The sequence below is a fragment of the Apium graveolens genome, chromosome 8 (genome assembly GCF_009905375.1).
Source record: "Apium graveolens cultivar Ventura chromosome 8, ASM990537v1, whole genome shotgun sequence".
In the NCBI taxonomy this organism is placed as follows: domain Eukaryota; kingdom Viridiplantae; phylum Streptophyta; class Magnoliopsida; order Apiales; family Apiaceae; genus Apium; species Apium graveolens.
Genome location: NC_133654.1, coordinates 236947123 through 236972062, shown reverse-complemented (window position 1 = coordinate 236972062; position 24940 = coordinate 236947123).

Below are 24940 nucleotides of genomic sequence, written 5' to 3'. Positions count from 1 at the left end.
GGAGATGATGAAGCTGTGTGCTCGTATGGTGAAAGGAATCACAAAGATTGCATACAGGAAGTTCAGGAAGGGAAAGAAGTTTTCCAGGAAAAGCATAAGTTCTGATAAGAAGAATTTCAGAAGATCTGAAGGCAGAGGAGGAAAGTCTGACAGAGGAGATTACACCAATGTTAAATGCTATAACTGTGGTGAGAAAGGCCACATATCTCCTGACTGCAAGAAGGTAAAGGTTGACAGAGGCAAGGCTCTTGTCACAAAGCAGAAAAGCTGGACAGACATCTCAGACTCTGAAAGTGAGGAGAACTATGCATTGATGGCAAATGCTGATAAAGAAAGTGCTGAGAGCAGTTCTGAAGCTGCTGAAACAAAGGTACCTCAGACTACTTATACTTTTCATACTGATGATATTAATGAGTTGAGAAGATATCTTAAAACCATGTTTGTTAGCTATAGAGACCAAACTTTAACATGTGAAAGATTAACTTCTGAAAATCTTGCATTTAAGAAAAGGAATGATTTCTTAGAAAAAGAGTTAGTCATGTTCCATCAAACTCAGAAGGATAGAGATGATGCTTTTTATGTTAGGAATGAAGTGCTAAAATTAAATGAATCTCTAAAAACTGAGTTAGAAAAGGAAAGAGAGATTATCAGGACTTGGACTAACTCTGGCAAAACAACTCAAAATTTGCTAAGTAGTGGAAACTGGAAAGAGGGCTTAGGTTATGGAGAAGATAAGAATGATAAAGGAACTGAAGAAATTAAGCCTGTTGTTAAGCAAAAGTCAAAGTTTAAACCTATTAAGTTTGTAACTGTAAAGTCTGAAAATGAGAAATCAGAAGATAAAGAGGAATTAACTTCTGACAAACTAAAACAGGAAAAGACAGCTGAAGTGAACATAGGCTTAATGACAAAGAAGCAGCTTAAGCATAAGCTGAAAGATGTCAAGAATGCAAACAAGGTAAAATCACCTAGGAAAAATAGGAATGGAAAGGAAGGTGTGAATAAAAGCAATGATTATAAACCTGTTCCTGATGCTCCTAGGAAAACATGTCATAACTGTGGAAGTTCTAACCATCTGGCTTCTTTTTGCAGGAAGAATAAGAATATTAACTCCTTACCTTCAAAATCAGGAGTTAAGAGTCAGTCTGTTAGATACAAACCACAAAATCCTTGTTTTCATTGTGGTAGTTTATGGCATTCCATTTATACTTGTAAGGAATATCATAGTTTGTACTATGATTATTATCAAATAAAACCTTCTTTGAAGAAAGTTTCCATTGTTCCTTCTAGTGTAAATTCTGATTCAAAGTCTGATAGTGTAAATTCTGTTAAGAAAAATGTTAACATAAACTCTGATGCTAAATCCGCTGCAAATGTTAACAAACTTAATAAGGCCAAAGGATCCAAGCAAGTCTGGGTCCTTAAAACTAATAATTAGTGGTCTTTGTGATTGCAGGGCAACAGGAAAAATATTCTAGTTCTGGACAGTGGATGTTCAGGACATATGACTGGAAATAAGGCCCTGCTATCAGACTTTGTGGAGAAAGCTGGCCCAAGTGTTTCTTATGGAGATGGCAACATTGGAAAAATATTGGGATATGGCAATATCAATCTTGGAAATGTCATAATTAAACAAGTAGCTCTGGTCTCAGGACTTAAACACAACCTACTGAGTATAAGTCAAATCTGTGACAGAGGTTATCATGTTGATTTCTTTGAAGAACACTATGAAATTGTGAGTAAATCTAAAGGCAAAGTTGTTCTGAAAGGATACAGACGTGGTAACATTTATGAAGCTAAGCTTTCAACAAGTACTGATGGTTCTGCAATCTGTCTGATAAGTAGAGCATCAATTGAAGAAAGCTGGAATTGGCATAAGAAACTCTCTCATTTAAATTTCAACAATATAAATGAACTGGTCAAGAAAGATCTTGTGAGAGGATTGCCAAACACAGTATTTGCTCCTGATGGTCTTTGTGATTCATATCAGAAAGCCAAACAAAGAAAATCTTCATTGAAGAGCAAGACTGATTCATCAATTCTTGAGCCTTATCATCTTATACATGTTGATCTATTTGGTCCAGTAAATGTCTTGTCTATTGCAAAGAAGAAGTATGCGTTGGTCATAGTGGATGAGTTCACCAGATACACATGGGTGTATTTCTTGCACACAAAAAGTGAAACTGCATCTATCTTGATTGATCATGTCAAACAGCTGGATAAAATGGTCAAAGATTCTGTGAAAATTTTAAGGAGTGATAATGGCACTGAGTTCAAGAATTTGATAATGGAAGAGTTCTGCAAAAGCCATGGAATAAAGCAGGAATTTTCTGCTCCTGGAACTCCACAGCAAAATGGAGTTGTTGAAAGGAAGAATAGAACTCTCATTGAAGCTGCACGTATAATGCTTGAAGAAGCAAAGCTTCCAACCTATTTCTGGGCTGAAGCTGTGTAGACTGCTTGTTTTACTCAAAATGCAACACTCATTAACAAGCATGGAAAAACACCATATGAGATGGTGAAGAAAAAGAAGCCAAATCTGAAATATTTTCATGTATTTGGATGCAAGTGTTTTGTTCTCAAGACTCATCCTGAACAGCTATCAAAGTTTGATCTAAAAGCTGATGAAGGAATCTTTGTTGGATATCCACTTTCCACAAAAGCCTTCAGAGTCTATAATTTGAGAACAAAAGTGGTCATGGAATCTATCAATGTCTCTTTTGATGACAAGAAGATCACTGGTCTTAAAGATTTCATTGACCATGATCAGCTGAGATTTGAAAATGAAGACTCATATTCTGATACTAAAAATCCTGACAGTCTAAGTCCTGATACTGTAAACTCTGATGGATTAAACTCTGATGTTATTGAAACTGTGGTGACTACGTTAAAGGAAGATGCACCTATGCAGGGGGAGCATACTCAAGATCCTACCACATCTCAAGAAACATCTGAACATGCATCTGGCTCTTCAAGTTCTGATTCGTCAAGTTCTGATAAGCCAAGTTCTGATAGTGCTGAAAATCTAAATACTGAAGAATCCAACTCAGAGAGCATAGTTTCAGGGGGAGCATCAGAAAATGAAAATGAAGATAGCATGGATCATGGGGGAGCATCCAGTTCTAGAGAAAACCTTCCATCTGCAAGGAAGTGGACAAAATCACATACACCTGATTTGATAATTGGAAATCCTGATGCAGGTGTCAGAACTAGAACAGGTACTTCAAATGAGTGTCTTTACAATTCTTTTCTCTCTCAGACTGAGCCAAAGAAAGTGGAAGAAGCTCTTCAAGATGCTGATTGGGTGCAAGCAATGCAGGAAGAGTTGAATGAATTTAAAAGAAACAAAGTCTGGACCCTAGTACCAAGACCAAAGAATAGATCTGTTGTTGGTACAAAGTGGGTATTCAGAAACAAAACTGACAGTGATGGCATAATTACAAGGAATAAGGCAAGGCTGGTTGCAAAAGGATATTCTCAACAGGAGGGAATTGATTATGATGAAACATTTGCACCAGTTGCTAGGTTAGAAGCCATAAGGATATTTTTGGCTTATGCTGCTCACAAAAAGTTTACTGTCTTTCAAATGGATGTGAAAAGTGCTTTTCTCAATGGAGAATTGGAGGAAGAGGTATATGTTGAACAACCTCCAGGTTTTGTAGATACCGAACATCCAGACTATGTCTACAGACTTGACAAAGCACTTTATGGACTTAAGCAAGCTCCTAGAGCATGGTATGAGACTTTAGCTCAGTTTCTTCTGGAAAGTGGATTCCACAGAGGAACAATAGACAAAACACTGTTCTACCTCAACCATGGAAAGGACTTACTTCTGGTCCAGATTTATGTTGATGATATCATCTTTGGATCTACAAATGACAAACTTTGCAAGAAGTTTGCCAAACTAATGCAGTCAAGATATCAGATGAGTATGATGGGGGAACTTAGCTATTTTCTGGGCCTTCAAGTCAAGCAGAATGAGGAAGGCACTTTTATTTGTCAAACCAAGTACACCAGAAACTTGCTAAAGAAATTTGGAATGCAAGATTGTTCAAGTGCATCCACTCCAATGGCCACTGCAACAAAACTGGATAAGGATACCGGTAAATCAGTAGATATTACTGACTACAGAGGTATGATTGTGTAACACCCCCAGATCCGGGGTCGGGGATCCGGGTTGTCACGGTCTTTCTTTCCACAATATCACTTCACTTAATTAATAATAAATAACCTCATGCTGTGACCCCACACTAACACACACCACAACCCGTTATAGTCTCAGAGATGAAATTGAAATAAGTACAAGTCTTTGAATCCACAATTTAAAATTATTACAACCCAAAATGATTACTTGATAATTTACAGTTAATTGCCATTATCTGCCACAAGTTATAATTATACATAATTTGATTCTCAAAAGTAGATGGTCTGAACTACAATGGATCTACCTCTGCAGCTATAGCAGCCACAACATCATCGGGAAGACGCGGGGCGCTTCCCACGCGCTTGCGCTGGGTCTGCTGGAGTCTGGCCATCTCTCCTAACTGTTGTTGTGTGATGAAGAAATAAAGCAAGAGTGAGCCTTACAGCTCGCAAGATAATACATAGTGATAACAATAATATAAGTATCTAAATGGATACTCACTAGAATCTTTATCGTGTGTAAGATAATTACTTACTAGATATAATGTAAAAACAAGGAATGAAGTTACCAATACTTCACCACACTTATATCATTTATAAAGCTACTTGAACTACCACCGTTCAAAGTATTATAAGTTTTAAGAAAAACATCCCATAGATGAGACCACAAGTTGAGACTTGAATAGATTCAATCTTTGAAATATTATTGAATGAAAAAAAAGTTATGAGATACTTTATTTAGTCCCGATATATATATATCCACATATATATATCTCTAAAACATTTCCTGGAACCTCTGTTATGTAAAGTATGAACAGAGTTGCAATATCCAATAAATTTGGAAGGAAAAGAAAACCTTTGGCATAAACCAGATATCTTGCTGATCAGGCAAAGATACCCATTAGTAACCTTTTCTACTAGTAGATGGACGAATTCCCCACTGGTCATCACCCTGGTCATAATTAGGACCTTATGCTGGACTGCCACTCAGCCACTTATGCATTTGATGGACTCCCACTGAGCCACTTACACTATCATGGACGCCCACTGAGCCCATGTTGCTTATGCCGACTCAATAGATGGACTTACTTCCCGAACGTTGGGTAAGTAATCAATTCATTTACCAAAACTGCAACCTTGTTGCGAATATAAAATACACCACAGAGCCGGATCCCTCAGGTTTTAAGCGAGTATTTAAATCCCCTTAAAAAGGAAGATCTTAAATATAAAATTGAGTTTTGGGATCCGCTCTAACTTTTAAAAATCATTTTGAAGACTCGAAAATACTTTATAGAGTGTTTGGAGTAAAGCTGATTTAATGAAGTAAATCAGTCCCCAGAATATTTAGAAAATGACTGAATATTATTATTTAAATAATATTCCCATAAGAATAATCTTTATAAAAATAATTGAAGTAGAAGTATTAAAACTTATACTTGAAACGAGTATTAAATAACCAAAGATATACTTATATGAAAGTATTATCTTTATTTGAATAATCGAAAATAAGTTTGATTATTAACACCTTATTCTTTAATAAAATAAAGAATATATTTCAGCAAATAATCGGAGTCATAGATCCTCAAATGAATATTCAAATAATATTCATTAAATAATATAAACTGAGTCATAAGCCCTCGAATGAATATTCAAATAATATTCAATTAATAAAATAAAAGGAGTCATAAGTCCTCCGATGAATATTCAAATCATATTGAAATAATAAAATAAACTGAGTCATAACCCTCGAATGAATATTCAAATGATATTCAATTAATAAAATAAAAGGAGTCATAAGTCCTCGAATGAATATTCAAAATAATATTTATTAATAAAATAAACGGAGTCATACGCCTTCGAATAATATTCGAAATAATATTCAATAATAAAATAAAGTTAAAGTTATCGAATAAACCTTATTCGATTAATAGTTTGGAAAAACTATAACTATATATATATATAAATATATATATATATATCCATATCCATATATATACAAAATCTACTCGGGATCCTCGACTCCCGGTTTTAGAAAATATTTTCACCTTTGGGTCCCTATACTAAGGGTATATGCAAGATACCGCTATCCTCTAGCATAGGTATTATCAACTGAACCAACAGATATATATTTCAAGAATATGAAACAGGCATGCATATATATACCATATCACATGCTACAATATATCGCAAGATTTTGCTAATTAACCAACATGCATCTATCGCAAGATAATGCAAATACATATATTCATCACAACAACAGTATAACGGATAGAATACTTGCCTGAGCGACTTGGGGTGAGAAAGGCTCGGGATGAGTCTGATAACCTATAAACAACAAGTAAGTTGGAATTAAACCAAAATCACTTGTAAACCTATACTTTAACTAACTTAGACTCTAACGCTTGTTTTGCGCTCACCGATTCGCTTAAGTCACTCGGGTACCCTCGGCTCCACCATTTTTAATAATTTAACCTTTACGAGTTTTAAAGCGATTCCTTCGCGAATGTCTTACCAACTGCCTAACACACTTACATAAATGTTTCATACATTAATTAACCCTTTTTGGTCTTTAACCTATGTTTCAAAGTAAGGCGAGGGAAAAAGTTTCGTTCGCGAAACGCCGTTACTTGAAACGGTCGTTTCTCCTAAACCGTGCATCGGAATCGAACGAACTACATATCAAAACGAAGCTCGTAACATGAGCTATCTAATCATGGCAGTGGTCATAATCTATCAGGGGGTTCTCGGGTCCTAATGCTATGCACAAAAACAGTCCAAAGAAAATCGGACGTTACGACGGCTATGTTTACGCGATTTCCAAATTTTAAACCATACAAAACCAACCACAAACCAACCTCAAATCCAACATACAACCAACATCCATCCTTATCACATCATAACAACCCCAACCAATTCAATTTAATCATTCATACTTATGCTTAAACTTAACTTTAATCATACTTAAGTTCCTTTAAATCAAAACCACAACAATTACCATTCCATTTCACTACCATTCCAAATCCCAAACTCTAAATCATAACAACAAGCTACAATATCAACCCACTAATCAAAATCATCTTATAATATATAGGAATCTAGGGTTTGGAGATGGTATACCTTCCTTGAAGTGGTGGGTGGAGCTAGGAAGCCTTAAGAAGCTTGGAGAAGTCTTAAGAATGCTTGGATCTTCAAGAAAACCAAGAAAAGTTCAAGTTAAAAAACTTGAAAACACTATTCATTGTCTTCTTCTTTGATTAAATGAAGAAGATTGAGAAAGAATTAATGGCTTAAACTCATGATATAGTCCTAACTAAGCATGAAGATGATTAGGGAATTATCTTACCAATTTAGGAGGCTTGGATCTTGAGTTTTGAAATTTTATTCCTTTAAAAAAGCTAAAAGCCGAGAGCAAATGAAGAACTCATGCCTTGGTTGCTTTTGATTTTTGATGAGAATGATTTTTACTTGGCTTGGTTGACTTGTTTTGTGCTTGCTTTAGTCAATTACTTTCTTGCCCTTGAAATTGTGTGGTTACAAAGCTACCACACCTCCTTCCTTCCCATGTCATGCTTATGTCATCCTCATGATGTCATCCTCCATTCCTTGTCCTCTTTCTATTGGTTGGATGACATCCTTCCCGCTAATCCCTTTGATTAACTTCCTAATCGTTTGCCTAATGACCGCTGATCTGTTATACGGTTCGCTTAACTTTCGTTCTCGTTTATCGTTTGAAGGATCACACCCGGGATCTTATTACTTAGGTTCCCTTAACCTTTCTCAATATATTATATTCCTTTTTATGATCCTCTATTATAATCCTTTAATTTAAATCCTTTTTATCCTGTTACCTTATACTCAATTCTCTCCGTATCTTGTGGATTTCCGGGAAAAACCAAAGTGTTCGGAATTGGATTCTGACGATCTTTACATACACTTATATACTTCATAGAGTACTAATAATATCCCAGAATATCCATAACAGAACCCCTACATAGTGTGGCGTGAAAAGTTTTCTCATTCAGCTAAAACACTATTCACAAGGGTTACAAAAAGTTGAAAATTTTTGGGGTTATTACAGATTGGCTCTCTACTCTATCTAACTGCTAGTAGACCTGATATCATGTATGCTACCTATCTTTGTGCAAGATTTCAAGCAGATCCAAGAGAACCTCACTTAACAGCTGTAAAAAGAATCTTTAAGTATCTTAAAGGAACAGCTGCTCTGGGATTATGGTATCCTAGAGAATCAGATTTTAAATTAATAGGTTACTCAGATGCAGATTTTGCAGGTTGCAAAATTGAAAGGAAAAGCACAAGTGGAAGCTGCCAATTTCTTGGAGGCAGATTGGTTTCTTGGTACAACAAGAAACAAAAGTCAATTTCCACATCAACTGCAGAAGCAGAGTATATTGCTGCAGGAAGCTGTTGTGCATAGATTCTTTGGATGAAGAATCAGTTACTGGATTATGGGTTAACATATTTCAAAATCCCTATTTACTGTGATAATCAAAGTGCTATTGCTATGACAGGTAATCCAGTTCAACACTCAATGACAAAGCACATCAGCATCAGGTACCACTTCATCAGGGAACATGTGGATGAAGGTACAGTGGAATTGCATTTTGTTCCCACAGATCAACAATTGGCAGATATCTTCACAAAACCATTATGTGAAGCTACTTTTACAAGATTGGTAAATGAACTTGGAATGGTTTCAGGTTCTTTCTCTAAATCTGCTTAGACTTGTTCTATGAATCAGACTTTATGCTCAGTATTTACAGAATTAATCTCATTGTATATTCTGTGCTTAATTGATAAATGTCTTTAAGTACTCATTGTTGTCTGATATATGTTTCTAAACTATGATAAGTGATATATTTGTTCTAGTACCTATTCATTCCTATGAGGATAACTGTGCTAGATACTGACCTAGTAGTCTTCAATAAACAAATGATTCCATGGAAGAAGTAATTATTTCAGTGGAAATCTTATGACACTAGCAAATTCTGATAACTGAGCTTAGTTAAGTTTACTTTGTATATCTTATTACTAAGTCACAAATTAGAATAATGCTACTCATCTGTTAAGTTCTGATACTAGTAAAACTGCTGAATGTACTAAGTGCTGATAAACCTCTCTTATCAAAAGAAAGAGCAAAAAGATCAAAGATTAAAATCAGGTACTCCTTTGAGATCTAGAGTAAAAATATGGAAGGGACGACCCAAGTGCATTGCTGGTATTAAGTAAATATGCATCAGAAAAGCAAAATATTTTCTTGGTGACTTTTCACACTCTATGATTACTGGAGAAATACTCTGAAAATAGCATAAATTCTGATAAACAGTCGTGACTCACTTACACTGAGAAGCCACTGTAAAACAGAATTGCAAAAGATGCATAAAATTAGCACAAAACAGTTGAGATGGACTCTAGCATGAACTCATTCATCAGTAGGTTTCAGGACAATGACAGATCTTTAGCAAAATTTTAGTTATGCCTTATTTCTAAGATGTACTGAAGTAAATCAGACTTTACTCTTTGTCTGTTTTTAGCTTAATGCACACACTAATCACTCCATCTGAATGATGAAAATTTCTGTGGTGGTCTATATTATTTTAGATAAACAGTCATTGTGTCATTATTGCACAAATTCTGAGGACAAGTTCTAAGTTACACGTCCTGATGATTAAAATCTGACGTCCATAACTCAGAACTTGTATGAGTATTTACTAAGATGGGCATTCCTTTTTCGAGTTAAGAAATTATGTTCTGATGACTGTTAAGTTCTGGTATAGGTCTAAGTTCTGATTTCTCAGTCTAATCCTTTACTTGGCTTATCTGTGAATAAAATTTGATAACAGTCTCAGTTCGAACTCGAATATGTTGAAGTGGAAGATTAATAGTCACTATGCTAAGGGTTAATGGTATTTGTACTTGAACAGTCCACTGTTTCTTGTGTCTTGTGCGGTCTAGACCATGATTCCCCTTTCCAATGACTGTTATTCTTTTTCAAAGTCTAGGGAGATGAGGTAGAATTAATTCTACCTGTCAGCATTAAATATCTTTGCGTCTCTTGGCATTCTTTTGCCTATATAAACAGCCACTTCACATTAGTCTTTTCATCATACTTTTATCACAAATTCAGTCTTGTTTTTCATTTACTATCACAAATGGCTGAATTTGGCTGGTTCTACAATTACGGTGATGAGACTGTGCATGTCTTTTTGAATGGAATTCCAACTCCCTACCCTATCACCAACATCCCTCACAATCTCTGGATTCAATTTCCAGAGGTTATCAAACGTGATCTGGTGGCCGTTCGAAGAGACCTTCACCTTCGTCGTATCCGTCAGCAAGAACGAATCATACGACTCGCCATCTTGTTTGACGAAGATAGGAAGAGGAAGATGACTTAATCTTGTCCTCTTCCTGTTTTTCTTCATCCTCAGCTTTGTCAGGCTTCTTAGCTAAGACTAAAGCTGTTGATGTTAGGATTAGAAGCTTAGGGAAAATCTTGTATAAGTATTGATGTAATTTCCATTTCATAAATGTATTGTCTTGATATATTAATGAAAATTGTTTTTACTTCAAGATTTTGTCTCTGAGTTGTTTTATCTTGTGTTGCTAAATCCTGATTGATATTCTGATGACCATATAACTTTTGTTTTATATTAAGTTCTGATTCATTTTCAGCACTTATATATCTAATTTATCTTGGTCATTTTTATGTGATGTATTTTCAGAATATTAATGTTGCAGTGAAAAATAATTCAATCAGTGCTAACGGGTTAAATTTTGAATTAAAATTGTTTCCCTTGATAAATGGAACAGTTTTTTCCTTGAAACTCGGCAAACGGGTATGTCATGAGTACTATTTTCTCGAGCCCAGTAACTATCCGTTATTACTGCATGTCTGACAGGTGTCCAACTGTAATATTTTTTTGTATAAGTACAGCAGAGAGAAGATTTCTTTAATCTTTTTAATTTCTTCATCTTTTATCTCTCTTCTTACTTTTACTCTCCTTCACTTTACTTTTTCCGTTGTTTTCATACAGACATTATATCAAACACCTAACAGGCATACTTAATTCTCAATTTTTTTACATGGCACCAAAGGATTTAATCATTGATGGAGCAAAGTTTGTTCCAAACAACTATGCTGCAATTCTTGATCATGCTGACGCTCCATCTGAATTGCACTTTGTGCAAGATCTTCTTGCACATAGTGAGGTTGGGTACGCCTTAACTCAGCCTGAATTATTTTCAAGTCAACAAGTTCTGAGGTTCTGGAGGACTGGAGTTTTTGATGATGGTGGTAACCGTGGAACTCCCAGTATTATCTTCCAAGTGGGTGATTCATCCTTTGTAGTCACTCCTGGTACAGTACGCAGGGCTTTACATCTTCCAGAGGATTGTACTTTCTCAGTTCCAGAGGACTCAGCCCTTCGGGAGTTAATGGCTGAATTGGGATATGAAAAGAGTCTAATGAAACTTGGACAGTTGAAACGGGCTAATATCAGAAGAGAATGGAGTTTCTTCTTTGATTGCATCACCAAAGCTTTTGGGAACAAATGTTCAAATTTTGATGCTATCCCAATCATGAGTCAGCACATAGGGTATGTTATTATCCATCAAACTCATTTTGATTTTGCAACTGGAATAATTGGTTTTATTGGGGATAGGATGACAGAGGATCGAGATGTTGTTTATTTTGCTAGATTCTGTCAACTTATTTACACTTACTGTACTGATGAACCTCATTTAGTCAGCAGTCAAACCCCACCTTTTAAGGTTGCAAAACGATACTTTAATGACCTGGTAAATGCTGATACTAAAAAGAAAGTGGTTAGACCATTACAGATTCCTAAGTCTGTGAAACAGATCCTGGTAAATGCTGATCCTGATACTTATAGATCTGTTTACTCTGATGTCCAACCACCTCCGACCACCCAAAATCCATCAACCTCAGTACCTACCTCTCATTCTACTCAACCTACCCTCAGAACTTATCTCAAATCCTATCTCTCCAATTCACAGACTGCTCAACCTTCTTCTTCAGCACCTACTGTGAAGCCTACATCCTCTAAGCCAAAGAGAACAAAGACTGTTCCTCAAACACCTCAAAAGAGGAGGAGAATTACTTTGAGAGATGAATCAGATTTTGAGGAACAGATTCCTTCTTCAGAACCTGTGGTGGTTGAAGCTGAGAAAGCAACTTCTCAGAAGGATTCTGACATTGGGGGTTCTAGGCTTCTCAAGAGGCTTAGACGTATGATAGTTCCTGAAACTCCCAAGGAATCCAAATCAACAAGGAAGTACAAGAAACAGAGGGCACAAAGGCCAGTTTCAGATGATGAGGAGGAAGCAGCTAAGGAAGGGGATCAGGAATCTCTGATCTCACAAGACAAGAAATTTGCTCCAGTCACTTCTTCTCCATCAACTCCATCTCAGGAAGCTGTATCTGACAAGGCTAACTCACCATCTGTGTCTCTTGTTGATCCAGGCACAAGTGCTGAAATTGATATTCAGAACCTGGTTGTGCCTACAATACTTTTCTTAGAAGCTCCAACAGCAAATAATCCTTCCACAACACCTGTTACTGATGCTGTTCAAACTCCAGAGTTATCAACAACACCTTCTCTGTATCAAGATGCTGATGATCAGATTTTAGGTGAGCATCAGGATATGGCTGTTGATCAGAACTTAGTATCAGATCAGCAATTAGAGGATGCTGAAGCCTCCATTGCTACTCACACTGTTGTCTTATCAGAAGATACTGATTCTTTAAGTTCTGATGCTGAAAATGTTGGAGATACTGGTGAAGCTGCTACAACTGTAGATGCTGATGAAGCAGGTCCTTCAGGACATACTCCTCCACCGACTCTTCCTAAGTCTGAACTGGTAAAGGAGTTTGTTATCAGGGATGCACCAGTGCCTTGGAGTGAAACTCCTGCAGGTCAGGAGTGGACTAAGGAATGGAACTCAGTTTCATGTGTTCCAAATGCTTTACATCTTGCTGAGCACTTGACTAAAGCTGATGAAATGTTAAATTCTGATGATTTTAAAACCCAGCTTAGAGTCACTGCATTGAGTACTAAACATCTACAAGGTCTTCATTCCAATACTCATGCAGAGCTACACAAGATTCAGGAGAACTTTATCAAACAGGAACAAGTTTGGAAAATTGATAAGAAAAAGTTATTTCAACCTACCATTGACAGGATTGCTTATATTGAGAAAACTCAAGAGAAACAACAAGCTCGGATTGATCAAATTCTGACAAATCAAGCTTCTCAGCAATCGCAACTTACTGAAATCCAGACCTCAGTGGAACTACTTATCTCTCTTTTATTACCCGCTGATGCCAAAAAGAGGGAGAAGGTAATTAAGTCCAAATGCAAAACCAACAAGACACTGCAAGGAAAGGATGATGGAAAAGATGACCAAGGAAACTCTGGAATGGGTAGTGGTCATAGTCAAGGTAGAAGGTTTACATCAAGATAAGCTAGTCACAGAACAAGTTCTGATACTGGGAAAAGAATAAGTTCTGCTGCTGGTAAAAGGATAAGCTCTGATGAACTTCTAGATCTTGATGAGGAAATGTCAAGACAGTTATTTCTTCAAGAAAATCCAGGGATGGACTTGGAAAGTTTAAAGGAAGAAGAAGCCAGACTTAAATCAGAGAAAGTCACATCTAAATCTGAAGCTTCTGGTAAAAAGTTACTTCCAAAACTTAAAGGCATTGTGATCAAAGAAAGGACACATACTGAAGCAACATTGGCTAGATCACAACCACAGATAGATCCAAGATCCAAGGGTAAAGAAAAGGTTGGTGAACCTATCAAGGCTTATGTACCTCCTGAGGAAGAAGAAATTACTGATGGAAAAGATGATCTTGCTCTGACTTCAAGAAAAGTTCTTAAAACAACCTCTGACATGGCTCAAGTTGTTCAGAGTCAAGAAATTGTAAGTTCTGATATTCAGAAGAAGCAAGTAACCTCTGATAGAGCTCAAGTTAACTTTGATATCAAAAAATAGATCAAAGACACTCCTACCAAGATTCACTAAAGCAAAACAGACTCAATCTTTGAAGAATACTGCAAGTGGTTTTGAAGCAAGAGTAGTTACTGGAAAGGAAGCTAGAGATAAAACTGGATTGGGAAGTGCTGATGAAAGAAGAGTACACAACACTACCAATGATCCAACTTCCTTGAGTGAACCAGGTATTGGAGCAACTCTTGAGAGATTGAATCAACTGGAATCTGTACAAATGGTTTACCATACCTACTTGAAAGAATACATCATGTTGTATTTCATGACAGATGATAGGGTTTATCATATAAGACAAAATGCCATTCCTTTGAAGTATTTTGAAGAATTGGAGTATGTACTTTTCTTACTTCAAGTGGATGACAGAATAACAGAGACTGCTGCAAACTACTTAAAAGAACAGATTCAGAGACAGAAAAGGCTTTATTCTGTTAAGTCTGACAACATATATGTTCCAAAATACAGAGATCACAATGGTGATATTGTTGATATGAAGCCTAATACTGCACAGATCAGAATGTATCTTGGTATTAAGGGACTTGAATTCAATCTTGAGTCTGACAAAGCTTATGTCATAAGACTAGATCAGGAGTTGAGAAAAGCAAAGATTAATGATCTCAGAGCTGCAATCTTTCAAACTGGTGAAGATACTGCAGAGCTTAAAGGTGTTAAAAGGAGAATGATTGATGAACTAAGATATGCTGAGAAATGTTTGTTGAAGAACTATCTCAGAACAACTCCTGACATCAGAGAGATCAGAAAATGAAGAAGCCAAGTCGAAGATCTACAACAGCTTAAATTCTGATATTTATACAGATTGAAGTTGTTATCAGAAGTTGAAATTTGTAAAAACTTTAAGGACTGTAAGTTGTAGTTATCTAGTCTATTTCTCATGCATTTGTACTTAATGTTTTTGACATCATCAAATATCTGTTAAACTTGTATATTTTGTTAATTTACAAGTTGGGGGAGATTGTTAAATATATTTGATAATGTCATGGCTAATACGTTTTATGTTTAGCTTTCAGATCTTACGTGAACAGGATAAATCAGTACTTAACTGTTGATCAGTACTTATACTGGAAGTCAGGACTTAAGGATATCAGTACTTATATTATCAGGAGATAATCATCAGAAGATAGATATCAGAACTTAAGTGCTGAAGGACAATCAGATAAGGACAGTAGTTGATTAAAGGAAAGAAGATCGAGATAAACATAAGAAGAGATATGCATGAAGAAGGAATTCCGTGAAGAATGGAATACTTGGAAGAAAAGATATCTGATTGATATATTTTAGGAAGCAGAATTATATTCCATATCAATTAGCGATTATCTTGTAACTGTGTAGTATATAAACACAGACATAGGGTTTACACTATAAGTGTTATCATTATTAGAAAAGATTATTCATTGTAACCCTAGCAGCTCTCGTGATATTTGTTCATCACTGAGAGGTAACAGTTCCATACTGTAACAGAGTTTATTGTTTCAATAAAGTTTGTTTTCTGTTACTTAAGTTCTTAAAGTTCGATTTAAGTGTACTATACACTGTATTCACCCCCTCTACAGTGTGTGTGTGACCTAACATATTGATATTCAATGCGCTATCAGAGTATTTATAAACAATTCTTATATTTTGAATATGTAAAACAATAAGCTATTCTGAATTTAGAATAGGGGAGAATACTTGCCTGGTATGCTCAATAATCTCTTACCATAACTCTGCTTATAACTGCTGGCTACTATCTCCGTCTAACACTTGACCGCACTCCTTGCTACTTGATTCTATAAACAAAAGGACTATCTTAACTGACAGAACCAAACTCAATCGACGTAACTATACGTCTTGACATCTACGCGATCGTTTATAACTAAGCATGGCATTTAAATTGTAAACAGATAGCATGCATATCACATAGCACGTGATCATGGTATTCGTATAACACGTAATCACATATTTCATGTAACACATAAGTTAGATCGTTAAAAGATATGTTTCAGTGCGTTCATAATTAAAATCAGGTCAATAATAGTGTTTACCGATCAGATACCGACTCAAAAGAACTAACAAATCAAATGAAAATGCAATACAAAAAGAAATTAGGCCTAAAAACTATTTTTATTGAAAGCGTAATATTTTTTGAGTCTATACGCGTTCGTTTCATATTAAACGGATGAACGGTTTAATTATTATGAATAAAATAAGAAATAAATAGAATTAAATCAATTAATAATAATATTAATTGACTTTTAAAAACCAAAATATAATTTTAAAAGTCCAAAAATAATTTTTAATAATTATTTGATTTAATTATAAATAATTTATATTCATTTAACTATTTATAAATAAAATTAATTGATTAAATGAATTAATCAATTAATTAAACTCATAAATAATTAACTAAAATAAATTATAAATAATTAAATCAAATTAATTTTTTTTTGAAAATAATAAAAGAAAATGATTTTAGGAATTTAAGATAACTAAGGAATTTTTTTTTTTAGAATTTAAGATAATAAATAAATGATTTTTGAAAATAAATAAATGATTTTTAGTAAAACAAAAATGAATTTTGAATTAAAAATAAAAAGAGAATGTCACAAACAGTATTTCAGGATTTAACATTGGGGGAACAAAATCGAAACCGGGTCAGGACATAAATTAAATGGGTCGCCAAGAACAACCCCGGGTTGCCAAGAACAACCCGCACCCAGAAACCTACGAAGTTTCCGGCAACCGGGGATGATTCCGGCTAGACCAAAAATGAAGTCCCCCTGCCTGCTTTCACTATCCTTCATCCCCGAACTCATTTCCTAATCTACACGAACTCTCCTGGTAACCAGAACACGAACAAAACGGGACTACAACACAGATTCCAGCATAACACAACCCCGAGTTTATCTTTTCCGCCGAAGGATCGAACTCGGGAAATTCTCAACCGTAATTCACGTTTTAACTATCAAAATGAAGCCCAGAAACTTTACAATCTATTTATGGGCTCACAATCAATCAACAATCCCTTAACAATCCAAAAATTCGAATTTAAAAATAAGAAAAACATGAACTTCAACTTTAACATTCCGGGAATCAAACATCACAAATTTATAATCAAATCGACTGGAAATCATCATTTAAAGCTATTTGTAATATCAGAATCATCAAACCATTCTTCTATAAGCAAAACTAAATTTAACTAATAAAATGGAAAAATCGAAATAGTTGAATATCAACCTTAATCGATGATTCTGGTACCAAAAGATCAGCCTCCTCAAGGGCTTCAAATCGGTATATAGAACGTCAATAACGGATTAGTATAGGTCCTCGAATCACTCGGTTTATGTTCAAGAAGAAATTCCACCCCCAAAACCTTGTTCGTGAGTAAATTCTGTTTTTCTGAATTTTTATAAAATAAAAATGAATAAAATAATCTGTCCAGCTATTTATATTAGTGTAAAAATTAATACCCTAAAATAAATTAAGGGTGTTTTTATCCCCTAATTAAAATAAATAGGCCCCAAAATAATAATTACGGGGAATAATTTTGAAGACGATAAAATATAAAATTAGTGTCAAAATTCCCCAAAAATTGCGAATAATTCAATAATTGCAAAGATACTGGGTATTTGAAATATGAATAATTTCATAAAAATAAAAATATGAATTTTGTGGACTTTAACGTCCCGGTGGGGTTCCGGTCCGTTGATTTTTAAAAAATAGGAACGACTCCTAAATTACCAGAAAATCCCGAAAACACCTAGAATAAAACGCGCATAAAATGAAATAAAACGAGTACCTTGATAAAGACGCTAATAAAAACGCGTCCCGATTGCAGATAGATTCATATAATTGCAGTTTAAACATATAACAATTACTCGAAAAATTTTCTGGCCCGCACAGAAACACACATAACAACTATAACATCTAATATCATGACAACAATCACTTTAAATTTATAAAACACATAATAATTATTTATTTAACATATAATATTCACATAATTTTCCCGGATATTACATCCTTCCCCCCTTAACGGGATTCTGTCCTCAGAATCAGCCTAGGAAAACAAGTGAGGATACTTGGATCGCATTTCTCTTTCCAACTCCCAGGTCGACTCTTCAACCTTGGGATTCCTCCACAAGACTCGCACTAAAGACACAGACTTATTCCTAAGCACTTTTTCCTTCTTATCTAAAATTTGCACTGGTCGCTCTACAAAAGACAAGTCTGGCTGAATCTTGATTGGCTCGTATTCTATCACATGATTTGAATCAGGCAAATAACACTTCAACATCGACACGTGGAACACATTATGAATATGCTGCATGTGAGGTGGTAATGCCAACTCGTAAGCAACCTTTCCCACAAGCTTCAAAATCTCAAAAACGCCAACATAACGCGGACTAAGCTTTCCTTTCTTCCCGAATCTTGATAAACCCTTCCAAGGGGAAACCTTCAATAGCACTGCTTCACCAACTTCAAATTCTATATCTTTTCTGGTAGGATCAGCATATTTGCGTTGACGATCTTGAGCTGCTACTAATCATTTCCAAATGAGTTCTACTTTCTCTTTCGTTTGCTGGATCAATTTTGGACCCAAAATCTTTCTCTCACCAACTTCTTCCCAACATATTGGAGATCTGCATCTTCTCCCGTATAAGGCTTCGTAAGGCGACATTCCAATGCTGGCATGATAACTGTTGTTGTAGGAGAATTCAACCAATGGTAAATGTTCGTCCCAACTTCCTTCAAAATCTAGAGCACATACCCTTAGCATATCTTCGATAGTCTGAATCGTCCTTTCACTTTGACCTTCTGTCTGCGGATGATACACGGTACTCATGTTCAGCTTCGTTCCGAGACAATATTGAAAACTTCTCCAAAATCTTGAATTAAATCGAGGATCTTTCTCTAAAACTATGGATACGGGAACTCCATGTTAAACCATAATTTCCTTCAAATATAGCTAAACTAATTTATCCAATGAGAATCTCTCGTTAATTGGAAGAAAATACGCTGAATTTATCAATTTTATCAATAATAACCCAAATAGCATCATGATTTAACTTGTTCCTCGGTAATCCAACTACAAAATCCATCGCGATATGCTCCCACTTCCATTCTGGAATGTCCAATGGTTGTATCAGTCCACTGGGTCTTTGATGCTCCGCTTTGACTCGCTGACAAGTATAACACCTACTTACCCATTCCATAATTTCCTTCTTCATACTTGGCCACCAAAAGTTTTCTCTTAAGTCTCTGTACATCTTCTGAAAGAGATATGTCCTAAGTCCAATCATGTATGAGGATTTAGGAATAACTTTTTATGTAATCTATTTTGATTTCATTGATATTAATAAAAGACTTGTTTTGTTTTTTATTACGGGCTCTATCTATTTAAGTGTTTAAATAAGATATACCATAGTTTAGAGTAAAGCTTTTTATGGATTATGATGAGATCATAATAGTGAGACCTAAAAAGATGATAACTCTAAACTTAAATAGTTCCTGGTCATAGGATTACTAACTGGTAATTAATAATCCGCAAAGATCGGTACATACTATGCTTGCTTCATTATGAAGGATGTTTGTTCTCATAGATATTTGTGTGGTGACACTATAGCTAGTATGTAGGTGCTTATTATAGAATAAGTTCATTGAACATGACTCGCACAACTGAACAACTGATGGAGTTCACTCATGTGTCAACAGTTGTTCACATAGTGATAGTTGTACAAGTATCCTTAGACTTGAGGTCATCATAGTCATCTTGTGTACACTGAACTATGCTTTGGTTTAGTTCTTAGTCTCCAGGGACAATTATTATGGCTCTACTGGGTATAGGAATTTGTACACGAAGATAGTGAATGATCAATAAAGGATCTACCCCTTCCAGTGAAGGAAGAGAATGTTCAAGGCTGATCCACTTATGCTAGTTCAGGAATCTCTGGCCAGAGTGATTGAAATTAGAAAGGAGTTTCTAATTTACATAGAACTAAACATAGTAAATGGGAAAGCAAATGATTAAATTAGATAGGCTTGACACAAGATCCATGCCTTGTATTTAATCAGGACATTGGAGGGTAAAAGGAGTTAATTGTACGGTAACTATTCACTGAATAGGTTCTTGATATTCTAAGCAGTGAATTCGTATTATCCGAATAGTCGCGATATGCTGAGAAGTATCCCTCACGATGTAGAATAAATATGATTAATTAATTAATTATATTTAATAAATTAGAGAATTTATATAAATAATGATAAAATAGTTTTATTATTATTTATTTCTACTACCGGCTTAATATTGAACCTACAGGGTCACACCATAAAAGAGAATGATTTAATGGTGGATGAATTAATTAATAACGGCTAATAATTATTTATTTATGAAATAAATAATTAATTGGCAAATTTAATAATTGATTAAATGAGATTTAATTGATTATAAATTAATTAAGAAAAGTTCTTAATATTATTAATTAAGAATTTAATTTTTGGAAATTAAATCAAGAGAGAGAATTATTTCTAAAGTGTTTAGAAAAAGGATTAATAATTAAAAGATGTTTTAATTATTAATGTGAATAATAAAGGGTTAATAATAATAATATTGTATGGGAAAATTTCAGCTGAAAATTTTGCCTATAAATATACTATTATAAACCCTATTTTTATTCTAACCCAAAATTTTTAGAAAAACCTAATTCTCTCCACCTCCCCCTCCTCCTTAGCATCGTTTTCTTGGTGGATACCGGTGGAGTGCTTCACATTTGAGGAGCAGCTGCTAAGGATCTCCGATCGTTGCATTTGGATCGCTATTAATGGTTAGTAATCGATTCATATGTTTTAATCACGATTTATATGCTTTTATTTGGATTTTATATGTGTAAAAGTGTTTTACCATGCTTCCGCTGTGATTAAAATCCAACATCTTCATACTTTCGGGATGAATTGAATACCTGGAGTTGTGAGCGTCTCGAAGAATTTCATCTTTTAGCTCAGCTACATTAGGTATCCATATTCTGGAAGAAGATCTTAATATCCCTTTATTATCCTTTTGACTCCCTATCTCTGCTCCTGTCAAACTGTCTCGTTCATGGCTCATGACTTCTTCCTGACATCTTCTTATCTTCTCTAATAGTTCTGGTTGAAAAGACATTGCACACAACACATCTGTAGACATACTTGGGGTACAGACTTCTATTTCAAGCTTCTCAAATTCCTTGATCAATTCCTCAGATGAATTTATCATATTTAGCCTTTCTTTTCTACTGAGAGCATCTGCCGCCACATTTGCTTTGCCTGGATGATAGTTGATAGTACAGTCTTAGTCTTTGATCAATTCGAGCCATCTTCTTTGCCTCATGTTCAATTCCTTCTGGGTAAAGATATACTTCAAACTCTTGTGGTCCGTGTAGATCTCGCACTTTTCCCTGTAAAGATAATGCCTCCATATCTTTAATGCAAACACTATAGCTTCCGATTCAAGATCATGAGTTGGATACTTCTCTTTATGTGGTTTCAGTTGTCTTGAAGCGTAGGATATCACTTTGTCGTGCTGCATCAAAACACATCCCAATCCTTTGTATGACGCGTCACTATAGATCACAAAATTTCCTAGATCATCTGACAAGACTAGAACTGGAGAAGATACTAATCTATTCTTTAATTCCTGGAAACTCTCCTCGCACTTCTCGTCCCACTCAAACTTCTGGTTCTTCCTGGTGAGCTTTGTCCACGGTGTAGCTATCTTCGCAAAATCTTGTACGAACCTTCTGTAGTAACCTGCTAATCCCATGAAACTTCATACTTTCGTTGGTGTCTTTGGTCTCTCCCAGTTCATTATGGCTTCAATCTTTGCCGGATCCACTTCCACTCCTTTATTGCTAATTACGTGCCCAAGAAATCGTACTTCTTTTAACCAAAATTCACACTTGGAAAACTTTGCGTACAATTTCTTCTGTCATAGTGTTTCCAGAACTATCCTCAAATGCTCTGCATGCTCTTCTTCTGTCTTGGAATATATCAAAATGTCTTCTTTGAACGCGATCATGAATTTATCCAAATACTTTTTGAATACTCGATTCATCAGATCCATGAAAGCTGCTGGTGCATTAGTTAATCCAAATGCCATCACTAGAAACTCGTAATGCCCATATCTGGTTCTGAATGCGGTCTTTGGAATGTCTTCTGGCTTGATCTTCAGTTGATGATATCCGGAACTTAAATCTATCTTAGAAAACCATACAGCACCTCTCAGTTGATCAAATAAATCATCGATCCTTGGCAATGGGTACTTGTTCTTAATGGTCAGCTTATTCAGTTCCCGATAATCGATACACAATTATATACTCCCGTGCTTCTTCTTGACAAACAGTACTGGTGCGCCCCACGGGGATACACTGGGTCTTATAACTCCTTCCTCCAAAAGATCTTACAGCTGAGTTGCTAATTCTTTCATCTCCACTGGTGCCATCCGGTACAGAGCTTTAAAAACTGGTTCTGTTCCAAGTGCTAAGTCAATTGTAAACTCAATTTCTCTGTCGGGAGGTAATCCTGGTAGATCATCTGGAAACTCATTGACAACTGGAATCGCTTCTAGTGCTGGAACTTTTTTGCTGGTGTCTATCACATGGGCCAAATACGCCTCACAATTATGTTCTTTCTATTCAATGTCTGAAGTCTCACTTTCCTATTCTTACAATCAATCTGAGCGTTATTTTCTGACAACCAATCCATTCCTAAGATAACATCAAATTCTCCCAACTTAAAAGGTATCAAGTTATCATAGAAATGATGTCCTCCTATATCGATGTCACACCTCAAGCACACTCGGTTGACGGGAACTTGATCCTTATTAGCTAACTCTATCATTAATGCTTGTCCTAATAACTTAACTTCGCAATGCAGCTTATCGATAAAACTTTGAGAAATAAATGACCTTGTAGCTCCTGAATCAAATAAAACTTTAGCATCTACGGAGTTGACTGAAAGCGTACCCGCAACCACGTCAGAACTCTGAATAGCATCCTGCATAGTCATATTGAATGTCCTGGCCTTTGGCTGATTCTTTGATGGTGCCCCCTCAATCCTTGGCACACCCTGAGAGGATGGTCCTGTGATCTGTGGTACATTTGTACCCTGAGCTTGCTCTTTACAGTTGTTGGTGTAATGTCCTGTCTTCTCACATCGGAAGCATGTAACTTTTGGCATCTGATTGCGACACTCATATGCATGATGTCCATTCATATTGCACTTATAGCACACATAATTAGCTTTGCAAACCCCAAAGTGTTTTCTGCCACAAAACTTACAATCTGGCATTGGTGGACGATTGGGCCTCTGCTGATTTGAATTCTGAAAACGGTTGCCTTGTCCTCCATTTCCTGATTGTGGTCTCCTGAATCCCACATCCCTTTTACCCTGAAATCCTGGCCTTTTGTTGAAACGGCCCTGAAAATTACCATGCTGCTGACCTCCTTCTGAGGTATCTATTTTCCTTTTCTTCCCATCCTTTCCTTTCTGAGACATGTCACTCCTACTTTCTATTGTGTATATGTTGTGTACTTGATGATTTTATGAACAAAACACCCTGGTAGATTTTACTTAGTGAAAAATGTAGCACTCGACGAATAAGGATTACAGTCCCGACGGATAACTCAATATAGTCCCGACGGATGATGATTTATTATCCATCGAGTGAGTAGCTTATGTAACAATAAGTCTGTAGCACATTTCTGCATACATATTGTTTAGATTCTATAGTAGTACTCAAGTCATGTTGACTTTAACTAGATATGCATAATAGGTTGATTAATTGTACATAGATGATGTCTTGTAATTCTGTATAAATGAAATGAAGTCAAGTGCCAGATTGCTACCCGAAGGATAAACAACAATGCCATTCGACGGATGATCAACAAGACAACCCAATGGATGATCATGAACTCGACGGATGATCATAAACCCGACGGATAAAGAATTCAAACATTTGTTGACAGTGACAACACAGTCACATGCGTCGAGTGTATGCAAATGTAATGTGGAAGCCTATTCAACTGGGTTTTAGAGAAGAAAGAAGCATTTCCATTTCTATGCTATTATGAAGATATTCAAAGATGCATGAATAGAGTAAAGAAGTAGCATAGTATTAGACTTGATAGTTTTTGTTTTATTATCTTGTCTTATTGCTTTGTAATCTTGGTGATATATAAACCAAGAAGCAGCAAATAGAAAACTAACTAAGCAACCAAGAGAGAAACTTTTGTAAGCTGTATTCTTAGAATTTCTCTACAATCTTAGTTGTTGTCAATTTGTAAGCAGCTGTGAGCTAATTGCTACACAGGGTTCTCTTGATATATTATAAATCTCTGGTGGATACATTCAAATCCACTCAAAAGTTTTTAAAGACTTGTGTTTTTAATTACTTTTATTTTGATTCATTTCAAGTTATTATTCCGCACTCTGCAAATCAATTCACACTGATATATATATTTAAGTCAGAACAATTTTATTTGTGAAAAAGTTTCAAGAATTCCATTCAACCCCCCTTCTGTAATTCTTGTTGCATTGTTAAGGGACTAACAATTGGTATCAGAGCAAGCTCTTGATAAACAAAGAGTTTAAAGATCACAACAAAACAGCAAGATGAACAAGAAGGATGTTGGAGTCAAGATTCCTTTTCTGGATAAAGATAATTACCATCACTGGAAGGTAAAGATTCATCTTCATTTACTTTCTCAAGATGAGG